Here is an 18,335-nt window from a genome sequence, read left to right as displayed (position 1 = left end):
CGATTCTTTATTACGACTCGTTCGTTCAAATTTTATGGATCCATGTAGTGCTAGGCATTACGATTCTTATTCTTTTTAGTGAATCGAATCACACGATTCAATTTCTCATATTGAATCGACCCTCCGATTCGTTCATTTGATATGATAGCGAACTTCATTTTATAACCATCGCTGACCCCCCTTTTTTATCACATTGAGCAGAAGCCAACAATATTTATTTGGAGTTGCATAAAAACACGATTTCGTCTTTTAGTCCGACATTTAATAGTCTGGTTTGGTTTGGTTTATACTAAGCATAGTATAAATAAATTTTTTTCTTGCAAATAACTTTCTTATCGTTTGCATTTTATGCCCATGATGTTTGTTTAGGGCTTTTGTTCAAGTCTAAATATTGGTGCTTGCATTTATGCCTATACCACCGCCGGCGCCGCGCCGTAGAAACGAACAATCGCATTGTGATCCGACTCAATTCTCACGATTCTTTTTTACGGCTTTCGTTCAAATCTTATGGATCCGTGCTGACCACGATTCAATTGAACGAACCGGATTGCAACCAATGAATTGAATCTCACGATTCATTTTTAATACTCGTTCAAATGAACGACTCGTTCAATCGTTGCCCACCTCTAGATCCATGGTCGCCATGATTCATTTAAACGAACCGTATTCTAAACAATAAATCGAATCTCATGATCTCTTTTTAAGGCTCGTTCAATCTTTGCCAACCTCTACTTTCAAAAGCAATAAATAACTATCAATTTAGTCAAGCAGTATATAACAATATTTGTATAAGTCATTAACATTCAGATTTTATATAAAACGCTAGAAGTATCTGAATTATTATCAAAACAAAAGTAATTAATATCGCGAACGTGTCCTCTTCAGATTAAACGCCGATTAAAATAATAATGTTGGATAAATCCAATAATGCCAACGGTGAGTGCAAACTGCCAAGCAATGGACAAACTAAAGAACAGAAGCCATGGAACATCGAATCGTCTTCTATTGGAAAGAACTGTATAAATCCAAGCAGGATTATCGTCGATAAATTTTTCTTCGAAGCTGGCACAGAAAAACCCATAATTAGATTGGCCATAGGTAAGTAAAGAACCTGCTGAAACTCCCCACATACACGGTGTTTCAACAAATATGTGCCGTCTCTCGTGGGGAGATTGCTCACGTAAAAAAAAGATTTATATTTTATATCAACGTAGGCCCGATTCTGCTTTGTTTCGTAGCTACAATGAGTTAAATTCTTTTTTTTTTCTATCTATTATAATTTGCTTCCAAGCGCTTGTAGTGATTCGAATGACATTTTGAGGGTGAAAGGTACTTTTATGCCCAATTGCACCGTTTGTATAAACTTTGTTTAAAAACTAAACAGTGATTAACTATATAATATTTTATTATAGTTAATCACTATTTAGCGTTTAACCAAAATTTATACAAACGGTGCAAGAGGGCATTATATTACATAATTTAATGCTAAAAAGTGTCGACAGATTCATCAGGGACGCGCATATGATAGATAATTTTCTAAAAAAATGTGTGCCACTGAGTATTTTTCTCTTGTTAGTAAAATTGTATAGGCTTAATGCCGATTAAAAATTGAATCTTGATATTTTGTCGATTTCTATCTCCTTGGTGATATAAATGCAATTTTATTAATCACAATTACTAAAATTAAAATAAAAAATATATTTATTTTATTTAATTTACTATAAAATTTAATTAAAATTTATAACACTGATGCTCAGTGCTGTACTACAGCAATTCCATAAAAATAATGCTATTTAAGATAATTACAAAAAAAAACATTTTTAAAAAGTTTTAACATTCTGTATCTTTAAAACTATGCATTTTCCGCACTCATGTTTATAGGAACTGTTTTCCATATTTTTTGATGATGATAAAGAATACTTATCTAACACTTTGACCAGTTAATGGCATTAAAAAAGTGTACTTGATCCAAGTACACTTGTACCGTGTCAATCGGACTTAATAATTTTCTTACTTTACGAAGTCCTTAGCTTATGGTATCTAATTCTTCGATCGATATTGTTTAATTTACAATTTAAATTCCTTAATTTGATTTGGAAACTTAACTTTAGATATATTTTCGCACCAAAGAATTTTATAGCTAGATTTTGAATTTCTATACATATTTTTCAAGAATAATATATCTACCTATATTCTTATTAAAAACTATTGTTCAGTAATATACTTAATATTTTCCCTAAAAATATATTTGGAATAAAAATTCTTATTTCTTTTGAAAAAAAAATCGTAAACTGAATAAACTTGTTATCCATTGATACAAAAAATATATACATTTAGTTAATTCCCTTGGAAGCACCTCTTAGGGGGTGAATTTCATTTTATAGTTCTTCGTCTTCTCGTCCGTTAACTCTCCAAGGAGTATGATGACATCATGTCTCAACTGCTCGGATCGTTGTTCTCCATCCCTCTCTATCTTGAGCGGCTCTTGCAGGCCGTGACGAATAATTTCTTTGGTTTGGTCCACCCAGCGCGTTGGATGTCTTCCTCTTGGTCCTTTGCCATTAATCTTCCCTTCGACTATGATTTTTTCCAGTCCATCTGTTCTTCTCGAAATATGCCTGAAATACGTAAGGTATGACTGGTTTATTTTGATTGAAAGTCTTGTGTTAACTTTCAACTGCCTTAGAATTGATACCCTGGTCCGATATCCTCTGTATGAAATTCGCAGCATTCTTCTGTAGGCCCACATTACGAAAGCATCTATTTTTCGTCTGTTTGTAGTTTTCAGAGTCCAGGTCTCTGATGCATAAGTAGCGATAGGAAATATCAATGTGTTTACTAATTTTAATTTGTTGCGCTGGGATATTGCAGTCTTTCCATATTCGTGTTAGTTTTAAGAGCTATTGCTATTAACGAGCTATTGCTATTAATCGACTATAGTCGAGTTAAGAGCTATTGCTAGTCTGCGTTTTATTTCCCTTTTGATGTTAGTAGGATTTCGGTCTATTATCATGACTTGTGTTTTTCTCTTGTTCAGCATAAGGCCATGTTCCGCACTGATCTTACTCAACCTTCTCATTATTTGAAGTTCTTCCTCAGAGCATGCAAGAATTAAGGTGTCATCGGTTTGTGATCTTTTTTCGACCTATAGTTCCTATAGTCCGCCTTCCGCCTATAGTCCGCCTCGCCAGCCCTCTAAGACCGTTCTCATTATGTACTCTCCATAGATGTTGAAGAGTATGGGTGATACTATACAACCTTGTCTCACACCACGTTTCGGACTAATTAACTTGAGAGTGCGTTGTTGACTTTCAGTTTTGCGGAGCGGACTCACATCATTCCATTGCCTATTTACCAGTCTGCCATATCATACCACACAGTTTGTGAAACGTGTCGATGCCAAAATCACCCATAACTTTAATGGTCTCAGCGGGTATTCTATCTTCACCAGGTGATTTATTGTTTTTTAAAGATCTACTAGTCTTTTCCACTTCAGCCTTCAGAATTGTAGGTTCTCTGTCAATCGTTTCAAATTCTAGGGTATGACATTCATCTTTATCTCTCTTGTAGAATAGTTTTTCGCAATATTGTCTCCATACTTCTGCTATGCCTCTGATGTCTCTAATCGTCTCTCCATTATCATTTTTTATTATTTGTGTCTGTGGCTTAAATTCTCTAGACAGGTATTTCACTTTGTCATAGAGTTCGTGAGCTCTGTTGTTATTTGCATTTCTTCTAGCTCTTCGCATACTACCATATTTTATAGTTAGTGATGGGGAAAACCTTAGAGCTGGCAATACCAAGACTCCCACTGTCTTGGTCTTGTAGTCTAATAAGTCGTCTTGGTCTTGCAGGGTCCAGTCTTTGTCTTGCTAGTCACATTTTTAATATATTTTTACTAGAGGCATTTTCTATACAGGGTGAATCTTAAATAAGAGCAAATATTTTAAGGGGTAGTGTATTTCGACCCCAGAAATATGATGAGTTTTTTTCGCGAAAAAATTTTACTGAAAATTTGGAATTAAAAACAAAAACATGTTGGAGATTTTTTTGACTTTTAGTTAAAAAAACGTCATTTCGTGATAACATAGCAACATAGGGAGTAGAGTAAATTTACAAGAAAGAAAATCCAGAAAAGATCCAGGTTCTCAAAATTTAAGAAAAAATATTTTTTTTGGATATTTTCAAAGTAACATAGCTCGGTTATTTTGGATTTATTTGAAAATCCGTAAAGAGAAAATATGTTTCTTTTATCGAGATCTAACAACCCTGAAATATTTGCACTTATTTAAGACTCACCCTGTATAATTTTTTTTAAATAAATATTACTTTAAGTAATGTAATAATAATGCAAATGAAACTTTAAAGAAAGAAGCAATATTTGTCTGATGAAAATTGTTACTTTTTAATATATAGGGTGAGTTTTAAGTAAGTGCCAATATTCTTAGGATCTCGATAAAAGAAACATTTTTCTCTTTACCATTTTTCAAATAAGTCGAAAATAACCGAGTTATTTTTCTTTTAAAATTAAAAATAAAATTATTTTTTGCTTAAATTTTGAGAACCGCCTATTTTTTTCTGGGTTTTCATCCTTGTAAATTTAATCGACTACCTAATGTAGCCATATTATTAAGATATTATGTTTTTCAACTAAAAAATATAATATCTTAATACTTTGTTTAACTTAGTTCAAAAAACATGAGTGTCTTAACTAATACGGCAATGTTCGGTATGTTTCGACAAAATAACTTTTATGGGAATATTATTCCTATAATATCCAATATATGTTTATTGTTAACCGGTTTCAGAAAAACATCAACACAATTTTTCAACACTTCGAATTTTTTCGCACTTTTTAATTTACATCCTAAGTTATATTCTATTGTTTCAGGGGACCCCACTTTATTTGGAAATTTGATTCCATCAGAAGAATCCATTGACGCTATAATAAAAACCATACAACAAGGAAAACACAATGGATATACTCCAAGTATGGGACTCCTAACTGCCCGAACAGCCATTGCGGAATTTATTAGTGTAGATGGAGCTAAATTTACTGCCAACTGATATTTTCATTTGTAGCGGATGTTCATCATCCTTAGAAACGTGTATCACTGCCTTGGCGGATCCATTTGATGGACAGAATATATTAATACCAAAACCCGGCTTTGGAGCTTACAAGTTAGTTTAATTTTTAATACATACCAGATTTACGTTGGGTCGGCCCAACGTAAAGCTGGTAGAGTAACGTATACTAAGCTAGCAATGTTAATGTTAGCATACTAAGCTAGCATGGCCGACTTTGACTGAAAAAAATGACCCCAAATGGCAAATATCTGCCAAAATATATAATTTACAAAATTTTTCTTGAAATAAAAAAATGAAGCTTAGGTCATTATCTACAGAAAAGGTTCTGACACTTTTTTTTAGTAAAGTCCCAGGAAAACGGTTAAAAACGGCCCTAAAGTGTCAAAGAGCGTTTTTTTACCAGTATGGTTTCATGATCGCCAAATGGAAGATTGGGTCCTTAGCTAAAAATATGATCCTGACACTTTTTTTCGTCAAGTTGTTTGTAAAAAGAAACCAATTCGACTATTCGTAATTATGCAATTTTCTTTTGTTTACGACACTTTCGGGAAATCCCAAAAAAAGCGGAAAAACTTCACGAATAGTTGTTTTTTATTAAAATGTGATTAAACAAATTCCTCAAATTTTCGAGTTGCGTAAAGAGAATCTAAGTAACTGTAAAAAAATCTTAACAAATAAGCTATTGTTAGTGAAAATATGAATAAATTTGTAAAAATCTGAAAATTTTTAGACTAAGGGATGTTTGCCCTTCTTTATTATCATAAAATCTAACAAAATTCAAACAAGTTTCAAAATGTGAGAGCTATTGACTTTATCTTTTAAATGAACTTTGAATCATCAAAAAATATTAAATTTTAGGCGAGTTATTATTAAACAATTTGTCCTATCAATCAATGATACGCTTATGAAATATACAGGTTGGTCCGAACTGTATTCCGGAAACTTGGGCAGCATATTCTGCAGATAAAAATAAGTAAAAAAGTTCGTATATATGTATGTCCTAAAATGCTTAGTTTCGGAGATACAGGGTGTAGAAGTTTCATTTTTATTTCGATTTTTTCCAAATAATGTCTGAAATAACGTCAATATTTGGATAAAAATTGGTATCTGTTTTTTTTTGACATGAAAAATTTGATTTTTATGTCAATATGACTCCTATTTGTAGGGGGCGCCTACATGTGTTTTAACTGTTTTGAAGAGTAATAACTTTTCGTCCGTACCTGTATAAAACTACTGGGTGAAAAAATGTACATTTCCATGACTTTTTGCGTAAAAAATTTCTCTTGGTAAAAATCGCTACGAGGAACCGTTCTCAAGATATTTAGAATGAAAATAGTCAGAACATGTCAATATTGTAAAAATTTATAAAAAAATAAACACGTTGCGTAGATAGTTATACCGAGACTGAAATAATAAATTTGGAAAATTTTTATTTTTTTAAATTAATCAATTTTTTCTATGAAAAAATGATGATAAAACAGTTTCTGTTAAACTTTTAGCACAAAATTTTATATTGCAAATTTATAATTTCAGTTTAACAATAACTGTTAGTCGACATGTTTAATTTATGTGTTTATGATAGGTCTTGAAAATTTCGATTCCAAATATCTCGAGAACCATTCCTTGTAGCGATTTTTACCAAGAGATCTTTTTTACGTAAGAAGTGTCGTAAATCTATATTTTTTTACTCATTAATTTTATACAGGTACGAAAAGTTATTACTCTTCAAAGCAGTTAAAAAATATGTAGGTGGCGTCCTCTACAAGTAGGAGTCATATTGACATCAGAATAAAATTTCTCATGTCAAAAAACTCCTAGACACCAATTTTCATCCAAATATTGACGTTACTTCAGAAATTATTTGAAAAAAATCGAAATAAAAATGAAACTTCCACGCCCTGCACTCCAAAACTAAGCATTTTAGGACATACATTTATACGAACTTTTTTACTTATTTTTATCTGCAGAATATGCTGTCGAAGTTTCCGGAATACAATTCGGATCACCCTGTATATTCCCAACGTTAAGACTTGAAGAGAAAATTGAGGGATCTTCCGAGGCGGAATATCTCGAAAACTACTAATTCTACGTAAAAAATGACAAGAATCATTTTTGCAGGGAATTCTCTAAGCTTCATTTTTATATCAAGAAAAAAATTGTAAGTTGCATATTTTGGCAGATATTTGCGAAAAACTGATTTTCCGGCCATTTGGGGCTATTTTTTCGGCCAAAGCTGAGCACGGTGTTACAATTTTCCCCCTAAAACTATTCCCCAAAAGGTACATAATCCGCCTGAAAAGTCCTGGTCGGCGAAATAAGCCGTGGTTTCAACCTTCATTTACTGAACTAGTATATTTATTTATTTACAGAACTTTAGCTACTGCCATTGGCGTAAAAGTGAAAAGTTATAATTTGATACCAGAAAAGAAGTGGGAAGCTGATCTTAACCAATTGGAGTCTCAAATCGATGACAAAACAGCTGCTATTGTCATAAACAACCCTTCGAATCCTTGTGGAGCAAATTACAGCAAAGAACACTTACAAAATATACTGGAAATAGCTTCACGGTAAGTCATATATATATATATATATATATATATATATATATATATATATATATATATTATATATATATATATATATATATATATATATATATATATATATATATATATATATAAGTACTCCTATGTACTCCTAGAGCAGCCGTTTTTATTAAAAGATAATACCGCCATATATTGTAGAATGTAGAATGTTTAGGAGGGGAGTTAATCACCGCGACTTTACATATCTATTGTGTGTTCCCCTTTCTCATCAAACAGTCTCAAGGCTTTAACAAAAGCCAGTATCTGAGACGGCTCTACAGAGGCCAGCTCTCCATCGTCGATATCAGCCGCACCAAAGTTCATGGCACGAGCGGTCGTCGCGCGTCGCGCGTCGCCTCGGCGCACTCACTGATAAGGTGTTCTGGTGTTTCCCCATTTTTCCACAGAATATGCATTCGCCGTTGTTTCTCAGCTTCAGCCTACTGAGGTGTTCGTTGAGGAGACAGTGTCCTGTTAGAAACCCCGTGACGATCCAAAGATTGTTTTTACTTAAATCAGGGAAAATCTTTTATTTTTCTGGGTCGTAAGTTCTGAGGAACTTTTTTGAGTGTCTTAGACCGTTGGAGGACTCAACAAACCATTCCAGTCCATTTTAGTTCCGCTTTTAGTTGGTTTCCGCTTGGAAAACAGAACGGTTCTGGTCCAGTTAGTGGAGTTTTCGCTCCTTTTCTAGCTAGATCATTTGCTTTTTCATTGCCTTCTATCCCTTGGTGAGCGGGCACACAGAGTAGGAAGACTTTATTTTCTTTGCCTAATTTGTTCAGCTTCTCTAGGCATTCTTTGACCAATTTCGAATTGATGGTTACTGAGTTAATCGTGTTTAGTGCTGCCTGACTATCGGATAAATTCCTTTCGATAGTTCCTATTTAAGATAAATTGTTCACATCTTTCGATAGCATAGATTTCTGCCTCAAGGATACTGGAGTAGGTGCCCATTGATCGGAGTACTTAGTTTTCGGCCTAAATACTCCTATCCCTGTCCCTTCTTTGGTTTTCGAATCATCAGTATACTACGTTATGGTATGGTCTTTTACATGCTGAGCAAACGTTTCTCCTTTCCAATCTTTTTTATTGCTCAAGTTGTAAATTATTGGTATGTCACTGGGAGTTGTAGAAGTGGAATTTTCTCTTTCAGGATGTTCCAGCCCCTGACCTGAAAATTCTTCCAGACTGTTTCCGTCAATGACCATTCTAATCATTGTCGCATTGGCATAACTAATAACTACCGACGACAATGTGCAGTGGTGTTAGGCCTAGGATGAACTTCATTGCTGTTGGGCATGTACTCATGGCACTTGTAATGCAGATGCATGCCATTTTTGACCGTGGCAACTAGGGTTCAGAACCGGGAATTCCCGGTTCTTTTGAGACATCAAAGAACGGGGACTAGAAGTTATTAATTCCCGGTTCTTTTGGTACTTTCGGGACTCGGTAATAATTAAAAACATATTTTTGTTACGTGCGAAAGACTTTTGATACTCTCTAGCGGTCGAAATCAACAATAAGTAGTGATGCTATCTTTTACTGTGCTTACTTCTGAAGTTATTCTGAAGTTTCTATAATGTTTATTAACAATTATTGAAGTTTAAATATATTATTTTATATTTAGTAAAATATTGTTGACTGTATAAATTATTTTTTTGTGTTATGTTTTTATAGGAATTTGCATCTTTAATTGAAAATGTTAAGTTTTTTTTTCTCGATTTAGTTAAGTTGGTTTCGAGGTTGGTTGATGTTGTTTGATGTATTTTTTAAGCTACCTATATTTTTCCTTTTTTTTTGCTTGTATTCATTATTTGTGTTTACCTTTACTTTCTCATGACTTAATAATTTGATTTTATTTTCATTTGAAAATAAATTTTTTATCGGTTTTACTTTTGAGAACCATCCTTTGCTTGCTAATTGACGAACTCCACAATCGTCGAACGAAAATATTTTAGTACGGATCTCGAAACTCTAATTAATACTACTAATTAGGGTTCAGATCTTTTTGGCCATCATAGAACCGGGCCTCGGTAACAATAATTAAAAATTTATTTTTTTGTTGCGTGAGAAAGTCCTTTGATACATGTGACGACTTTTCTGTCGTTACCCAAATAGAATGAAAAAAAAAATCCGTTGCTCAGGGTTAGAGGAAAGCTGGGTTCGTAGGTAAGGCTTCTGACTTACAGTGACTTTCTAATGTTGTTAAAAAATAAAAAAATGATAATATATAGGCTGCAGAGATTTTAATATTGATGTTAAGAATTCAAATAGGTATGTTCAAAGACAGTGAAAAGGGCGCCACTTACTTTGTTTATGAGAGTGGTAAAGTAAGAAACCAAAAAGAAAAATACGATATCACAACATAGCTAAAATAAAGTAACATTAAGGGTCTATTATGTTTATCAGGAATAAAAGTCAGAAATAACTATCCTACATTAAACATTTATTGAAAACGAACACAAGTATCATCAATTAGTTACAGTGATCCCAATAAAACCGCAAGTTATTTTAAATAGATTCGAATTTAGTAACTGTATTCTTTGAACTAAGTAAGTACGATGATGTTTCGAAACATGTCGTGTACAAAAACCTTTAAAATGAATACGTATTAATAATTTTCATATAAAATATCATAGCTAAGTAAGAGTGTACTGTACGAATCAAATTATAACTTATAACGTTAAATAAAAAATAATTTTGACTACAATATGTGGGATAAATAGTGATAATTTACCGGGTTATTAAATCTGTTGTCTCAAAAATTATAAAATAAAAGCGTACCTTGTGTATCAAACTTAAGAGAGAGACTTATCTGTATATAGTTTCTTATGATGTAAACAGGTAGTTAGGTATTCTCCAGGCTAACAGAAGTGGATGCAGATGACTATGGCAGGAGAAGTCTTCGATATCAGCCAAAAGAACGATTGTAATGTCAGGAACACTGTCTTAAGGTCTGCATAGGTCCACACAAAATGAAAGTGGGTGAAACATACAATAATTACTGCATTATTACTGCATACCATGTGGTAATTACTGAGTACCATGTGGTAGTTACTCTATAAATAAAAAATAGTTCTCAGGACAGATACTCAATAAAAAAAACAACTTACGGTCTGAAAATCAGCTTTACATAAATATATTCAAACCATATGCCGATCCAAACCAGTAATTAAATACTCAAATAAACGAAATAGAAAACGGAAATAACTGAAATAGAATTTAGTTAGATAGGGCTATACAAAATGGCGGATAAACTTACGGTGATCATTCCAAGAAGAAACCAAACAAATACGATCTATATTCTGGATTGCATACTTTACAAGGTTTTCAAATTTCCAAATCGGATACTCATGCAATGGAAATCGAAAAGTGGATTCAGAATGCTTTTCACTGGAAAATTTGTCGGACGCCGAAACACGCGTCTTCTTCAGATCCAAATTCCCAGAAAAAAAAAGACCTTCTTCTCAGTTTCAGAAACGAAAACAAAACCTTTTCACCACAGACGAAATGAGAGAGAAAAAAGTGATATCATATGATCGAAATCATTAGAACAGAAAATCGCAATCCACAGCGAAGTCAGATTCGGACAAGTGAAATGCAATTAAGGAAGTTTGGCATATAGCGAATAGATGGCGCTAATAAACAAGGCAAGTGAACTGTAATAAATGAAGTTTGGCATCTAGCGAATAGATGCGCTAATAAAAATTAAATATCGAGACAAGTGAGCTGTAACAAATGGAGTTTGGTATCTTTGACATCTAGCAAATAGATGGCGCCAATACTAAGAAATTTAAATAAAAATAGATTTTTAAATTAAATTTTATTAAAAGAAATAAAAAATGCTACATACTTTCTAGCGAAATCAAACTGTTCTAAATAAGTAATGATGCTATTTCTTATTGTTCTTGCTTCTTTTCTCTTTTGAAGTTCCTATAATATTTATTATGTTATGTTTTAATAGATATTTGTATTTTAAATTCAATATTTTAGGGCTCTTGTCTCAAATTTAGTTAAGTTGGTTTATGTTGTTTGATGTGAAATTTAAGTTACCTATACCTTTTTCTTTACTTATGTTCATGTTAATTTTTTCATGACTGATTACTTAATAATTTGATATTATTTTCATTAAAAATCTCAATTTTTTATCCATTTTACTTTGAAAAACCATCCCTTACTTTCTGATTGATGAACTGCACCACCATTGAACAAAAATTAGTCAGTACCGAAAGTACCGAAGAGGCGCGGTACCGACATTCCCGGTTCCAGAAACCCTAGTGGCAACCCTTATTTGCGGCAACTTTTTGATTGGCACGCTGTTCATAATAAATTCCCCTATTCATAATAAATCCCCTATTCATAATTATACCTAAATATTAGATTTTGATTAACTAAGTGATGAGCGTAATAATCCAGTAGGCGGATCTTCGATTGTAACTAATTACTATTGTTTTTTCAGGCATCGCGTACCTATTATCGCGGACGAGATATATGAAAAATTAGTTTTTCCTGGAAACAAATTCGTATCTCTTGCTTCTATTGAAACAGATGTACCCCTACTGATTTGTAGTGGCCTGAGCAAAAGTTTATTGGCACCCGGATGGCGACAGGGTTGGATTGCGGTATGCGAGAAAGCAGGTGGATTTACAAAAGTAAGACAGGTCTTGGAAAATTTGGCTCAAAGAATTAACGGAAGTAATAGTTTAGTACAGGTAATATTTTAGAATTATTATTTGTTTTATTAAGGAATATAATGGCATACCGCTTTAAGTACGTACATTTGCATCTGCTAAAGTTTTTAATAGTGCGTTGTAATTAATATAGGGTGTGTAAATAAAACATGTGTAAAATTTACAAAAACATAATCAGGAATAAGCATAGGTTAAATCATAAAATCGACATATTGAAAGCTGAAATTTGATTTGTAAGTTAAGAAAAGTCGACATAATCGACCTATCTAAATCTGCCGATCTTATATCAAATATGGAGATCATTGTACAAAGGGTAATATTACCGCGGTAATATTACCGGTAATTTTGGTAATATTACGTAATATTACCGTAAGGTCGGTAACATTGGAAATATTGCTTTTTTCCCGCTCTACCCTTTTTATTTGCCCAGTTATATAAAATAAGATTGTTGGCTAAGATGGTTGGACATTTTAAATTTACCATCATCGGCAACTGCCGCAACCGAAAGAACCTTTAGTACTTATGGATTAGTTCATCGGCTAAAAAGAAACTTACCGTGGAAAAGGCCGGAAAACTAAATTATAATGCCCATAATTTTAATTTACTAAATAGAGAAGAACACCCAAGAATGGTAGAATCTGCTGAGAGAAATGGAGAAAGATTTCGAAGCAATAGAGTTGATTAAATTAACGAAAGAGAAAGAAGAATCAGATGACGAGATTGAGGATGATTTAGCATGATCCACTCTATTACGTACTATTTTACACATGTATTATTTTTTATCTCAAAAACTATGTGATATAAGTATAGGTCTTGTTTGGTATTCAGCGTGAGTTAGTTCTGGGAGTTCACTGATAGATGGCTACGAGAATTGCATGGCGGGTCTTTCAAAAATTTGAATTTTTAATTAAGTGATTTATTCGCAAGAACGGTAAACTTATTAGGTTAACAATTCTTATTAGTTTACCGTTCTTGCGATTGTCCCACTTAATTAGAAATTCAAATTTTTGAAAGACCCGCGATGTAATTCTCAAGCTGAATAACTAAATAATATACAAACAAGGGTATAGGATAATACAAAGTAGTTTATTGTTTTATTAGGAGTAAAAATGACACTTTCTGTGGCGAGGCTGTACGTTTAGCATTCAGCCGAGGCACAAAAAGGCATTTTTACTCCGAATAGAACATGCCATTTTTCTCCAACGCCACAGATAATTTTTTAAACAATTTCAAACGTTCCAAATAATATAAAAATATTTAAAGGTCATAGGTATCTTGTATGTAATAATTATATATCGAGAAACTACGATTACGCTCGTTGAATTTGACACTTTATGTCAGTTTAATAATATATTTCCGTACTTTTATGCTTAGGCGTAAAAGTGCCTTACTTTTATGCCTAGGCATTAAATGACTTTTTTATATTGTCAATCACGTCGCAAACATTAATACTTTTGTGACGTTTGAAAAAAAAATATTTTTTTTGGTTGTAAGTCTCTTAAATTCAAGAGAATTTGTTATCCCTGTATTATAAATTTAAAATATTTATACGTATTTTTTATAAAAAGATATAATAATAAGATATAATATATAAGATTTGTAAAAACTATATACTGACCTTCCTATTTATAATTTCAAAACTAGTTATTGTTGAAATAAATTAAATTGTTTATTTTTAGGGGGCGATTCCTGAGATTCTTCAAAATACGCCGCAATCTTTCTATGACAATGCAGCAGCTCAATTGGAGAAGCAAGCAAGAGTCGTTTATGACAGACTGAGCAAAGTTAAAGGCTTGACACCTCATATGCCGGAAGCAGCTCTATACCTTGTACTTCATTTTGATCTCAACAAATTTCCAGAGTTTAAAAGTGGAATCGATATTACCAAACAACTTTTGAGTGAAGAATCTGTATTTTGTTTACCGGGAGAGGTAAGATTTTCACTTATGTTTTAACAAACTTTTACGTATTCCATGGATCCAATTTAAAACATACCATAAAACTTTTAGACTAATTTATTATACAGGGTGGCACCTCTCATATGCCGCGGAGGCTCCTAGGAGAACGACAGTTTGTATTAAAATGAAATTCTGTGAGCATATGTAGGTTAATTCAGAGCAATTTTTAAAAATATGGAAAGTTCTACAAGGTGTCCCCAAAAAAAGAAACATATCAAAGTTATGTTTTTTGTAATGGAACACCCTATATATTAAGTGATTTTCGGATTCTGAGTTTTATAAGAGAAATATATGACTAACATGTAAGGTTTTTGACATATTTAACATTTTCTAGATATAAAGAACAATTTTTAAATTACAATAAAACTACCTAAATTGAAATTGACCCGGTATAACCTAATATGTAGTTAAATTAACTATTGTACTTTAAAACTCAAATTAAAACTTGATCTAAAAAGGTATACAGGGTGAGACAAAATTAATATTAAACATTGGTCACCTTCAAAAGTATGTTGCTCTCTTATTTTAAGCGAAACACCCAGTAAATTATTCCGATATTCAATGGAGAATGCATGTCTCTTCAAAATACTATTAAGGTTGCCTACCCCTGAAACAAAGATTTTCCTAGATATTTTCATTTACATGATTTGATCTGAGTAGATCTTTATTATTTGATAAAATCTAGGTGGCTGTGATATGTCTGACGTTACTTCAACATAGTTGTCTAATTAGTCCAATTTTGACTACTAGTTATCCTTCTGTGTCATTTAAAACAAAAAAAAATTCTCAGAAATTTGCCGACAATGCAAACTTATCCTACATCAGAAAGAATTAATAAGATCCTATACTAATAGGCTACACAACTTGACACAACTATGGTGAATGCAGTGTGCATCTGCATCTGGTTTTTTTATGGGGATATGTTAAAGACAGTGTTTACAAAACTCGACCAACTACTGTCGACAACATGAGAGAAATTATTGTAGCTGCTTTTCGAGGTAGAACTCCACATATGTCTTAAAATGAAAAGAACCTTTTGAAAAGACAATCATTTTATGCAGTTAACAGGAAAGGAAGCATTTTAAGCATTTGATTTCATCTAGCTAATTTTTGTCACATTAATTATACGTCTATATCTAGTTTTAATTCTATAATAATTAAAATATGTTTTAAACGTGTATCTTTTTATTACCGTTGAGTATTTTACTCTACAATCTTTAATTTTTGTTAAATTAACAAAAGGTATATCGCAGCCACCTAGATTTTTTCAAATAATAAAGATCTACTGACGCAAAATCATAAAAATTAAAATATCTAGGAAAATCTTTGTCTGAAAGGTAATAATAATAAAAAAAAAAATATTTTGAAGTTTGAATATAAATTTCCCACTGAACACCGGAATAATATACTGGCTGTTCCCTTTAAAATAAAGGAGTAAGTTGCTTTTAAAAGTGACTGATATTCTATATTAATTTTGTCTCGCCCTGTATAACTTTTCGGGTCAAATTTCAATTTTGTTTAACATACAATGGTTACTGTAATTAAATATCAGGCTATAGAAATTTAACTAAAATTTAAGTAGCTATCGTATTTTCGAAATTTAAAATTTACTCTTCATTTTCACATAATGTGAAATTGTCAAAACCCTTACATTTTAGATATTACTTCTTTAATAAAACTCACCTTGATTTTTTAAGCAACTTGTAGCTAAATTATTTGACTGTTTAGTATCTCTCTGTAAATTAAAAATTAAAATTCCTATCTGTTAGTTATACGAGGGAAAACAAAGTATTGATGTCTTGGTGATAGTTAAACACCCTGTCGAGTACGTTAACAAAGAAAGAAACGTAAAAATTATTTATCATCAAGGTGTATCTTTTTCGTACAACGTTGGTCCACTTTTACATATTTTCTTTTAATCAAAATATTTTAGGAAAGAAAAATTAATTATAAATATACAGGATGGTCCGAACTGTATTCCGGAAACTTCGGCAGCATATTCTGTAGATAAAAATAAGTAAAAAAGTTCGTATAAATGTATGTCCTAAAATGCTTAGTTTCGGAGATACAGGGTGTAGAAGTTTCATTTTTATTTCGATTTTTTCCAAATAACTTCTGAAGTAACGTCAATATTTGGATGAAAATTGGTGTCTGAGAGTTTTTTGACATGAGAAATTTGATTTTGGTGTCAATATGACTCCCATTTGTAAGGGGCGCCACCTACATGTATTTTAACTGTTTTGAAGAGTAATAACTTTTCGTCCGTACCTGTATAAAACTACCGAGTGAAAAAATATACCTACATTTCCGTGATTTTTTACGTAAAAAATGTCTCTTGGTAAAAATCGCTACGAGGAACTGTTCTCAAGATATTTAGAATGGGAACAGCCAATACATGTCATTATTGACAAAAATAAACATGTTGAAGATAAACATGTTTTTTTTTACTAAAATGAGAAATTTGGGAACTTTTTATTTTTTTAAATTAATCATATTTTTTTTTTCGAAAAAATGATAATAAAATAGTTTCTGTTGAACTTTTGGTACCAAAACATTTCAAATGTACGATTTCAGTGTAATAACTATTTAGTCAACATGTTTAATTTATGTCAATGATGACAGGTATTGATAATTTCGATTCCAATTATCTCAAGAACCATTACTCGTAGCTATTTTTACTAAGAGACTTTTTTTACGTAAAAAAGTTCGTAAATGTATATTTTTTCCTCAGTAGTTTTATACAGGTACGGACGAAAAGTTATTACTCTTCAAACCAGTTAAAAAATATGTAGGTGGCCCCCCTCTACAAGTAGGAGTCATATTAATATCAAAATCAAATTTCTCATGTCAATAAACTCCCAGACATCAATTTTCATCCAAATATTGATGTTACTTCAGAAATTATTTGGAAAAAATCGAAATAAAAATGAAATTTCAACACCCTGTATCTCCGAAACTAAGCATTTTAGGACATACATTTATACGAACTTTTTAACTTATTTTTATCTGCAGAATACGCTGCCGAAGTTTCCGGAATACAGTTCGGACCACCCTGTATAAACAGATATTATTTACATCAACAAATCTCACCTCCTTAACTGCATTTAAGGGACATTACCGTTTTCTCGTTCAAAATATTCTAATAAGTTTGCGATGAGTGTTTTGCAACAGTTATTAAGTTATCTTGTACACTTCGCACTAAAAGAGGTTCTAAAATGAACAATGTTCGACTGCAAGGTCTGCTATTAAAATGTTTTAAGCTTAAAGGTGTCACAACACATTTCATTTAAACGGTATAATCACACAATATTTTAATATTTAATAGATTTTGTTAATGGCTTTTTTTGTTTCAGTGTTTTGAAATGACCGGATTCATAAGAATCGTCATTACTTCCCCGTGTGACGTTCTGGCGGAGGGTAGCGATAGAATCGCTAAATTTGCTGAACGTCATTATGTTGAGTAGTTCCTCGACGAAGAAACAATGATAATATTATACTCATAATTTTTTTTATGTTATTACTATGGTGTTATATTTATTTTGTTGCAACTGTTTTTAATTGCAAGGTACTGATTCGTCTATAAATGTTCATGTTTATATTATATGAAATTAATAAATATTTAATTATTTTTTGCTTTAGTTATTTAATATATCTTAACTGCGGGTCCTAACTGTTAAACGGGCTACAGACGTTCATGCATACTTGACAAGTGTGCTTGTGCAAGCGTACTTGTATAAGAATTTTGAACGTGTGTAGGGACAAACTTGTACAGGGTGGGTCAAATTCGACGCTTTTAAATGGAAACACCCTTTTCTATAGGAGATAGACAAAAACTAATATCGGTGTCTGGAGCTTAATTTTTGTCAAAAACATGATGGTGAAAACAGCATATCGATATCTGTTACCGTTTCGGAGTAACGGGGTGTTTTTCAAAAATATGCATTTTTAACAAATCGCTGTAACTTTTTTGCTATGGAAAATTTTGTTTTTTTATGAAAACATTTCCAAAG

At 32.1% G+C, this 18,335-nt stretch overlaps 1 pseudogene; it reads left to right on the top strand.

Annotated features, from left to right (window-relative positions):
• Window positions 1–860: 860 nt before the first annotated feature.
• LOC115878130 lies at window positions 861–17,958 on the top strand (annotated as a pseudogene).
• The last annotated feature ends 377 nt before the right edge of the window (window positions 17,959–18,335 follow it).

The sequence above is a fragment of the Sitophilus oryzae genome, unplaced genomic scaffold (assembly GCF_002938485.1).
Source record: "Sitophilus oryzae breed Bouriz unplaced genomic scaffold, Soryzae_2.0 scaffold_1500_pilon_pilon, whole genome shotgun sequence".
Taxonomy (NCBI): domain Eukaryota; kingdom Metazoa; phylum Arthropoda; class Insecta; order Coleoptera; family Curculionidae; genus Sitophilus; species Sitophilus oryzae.
This window is presented reverse-complemented; position numbering and strand designations above follow the sequence as displayed.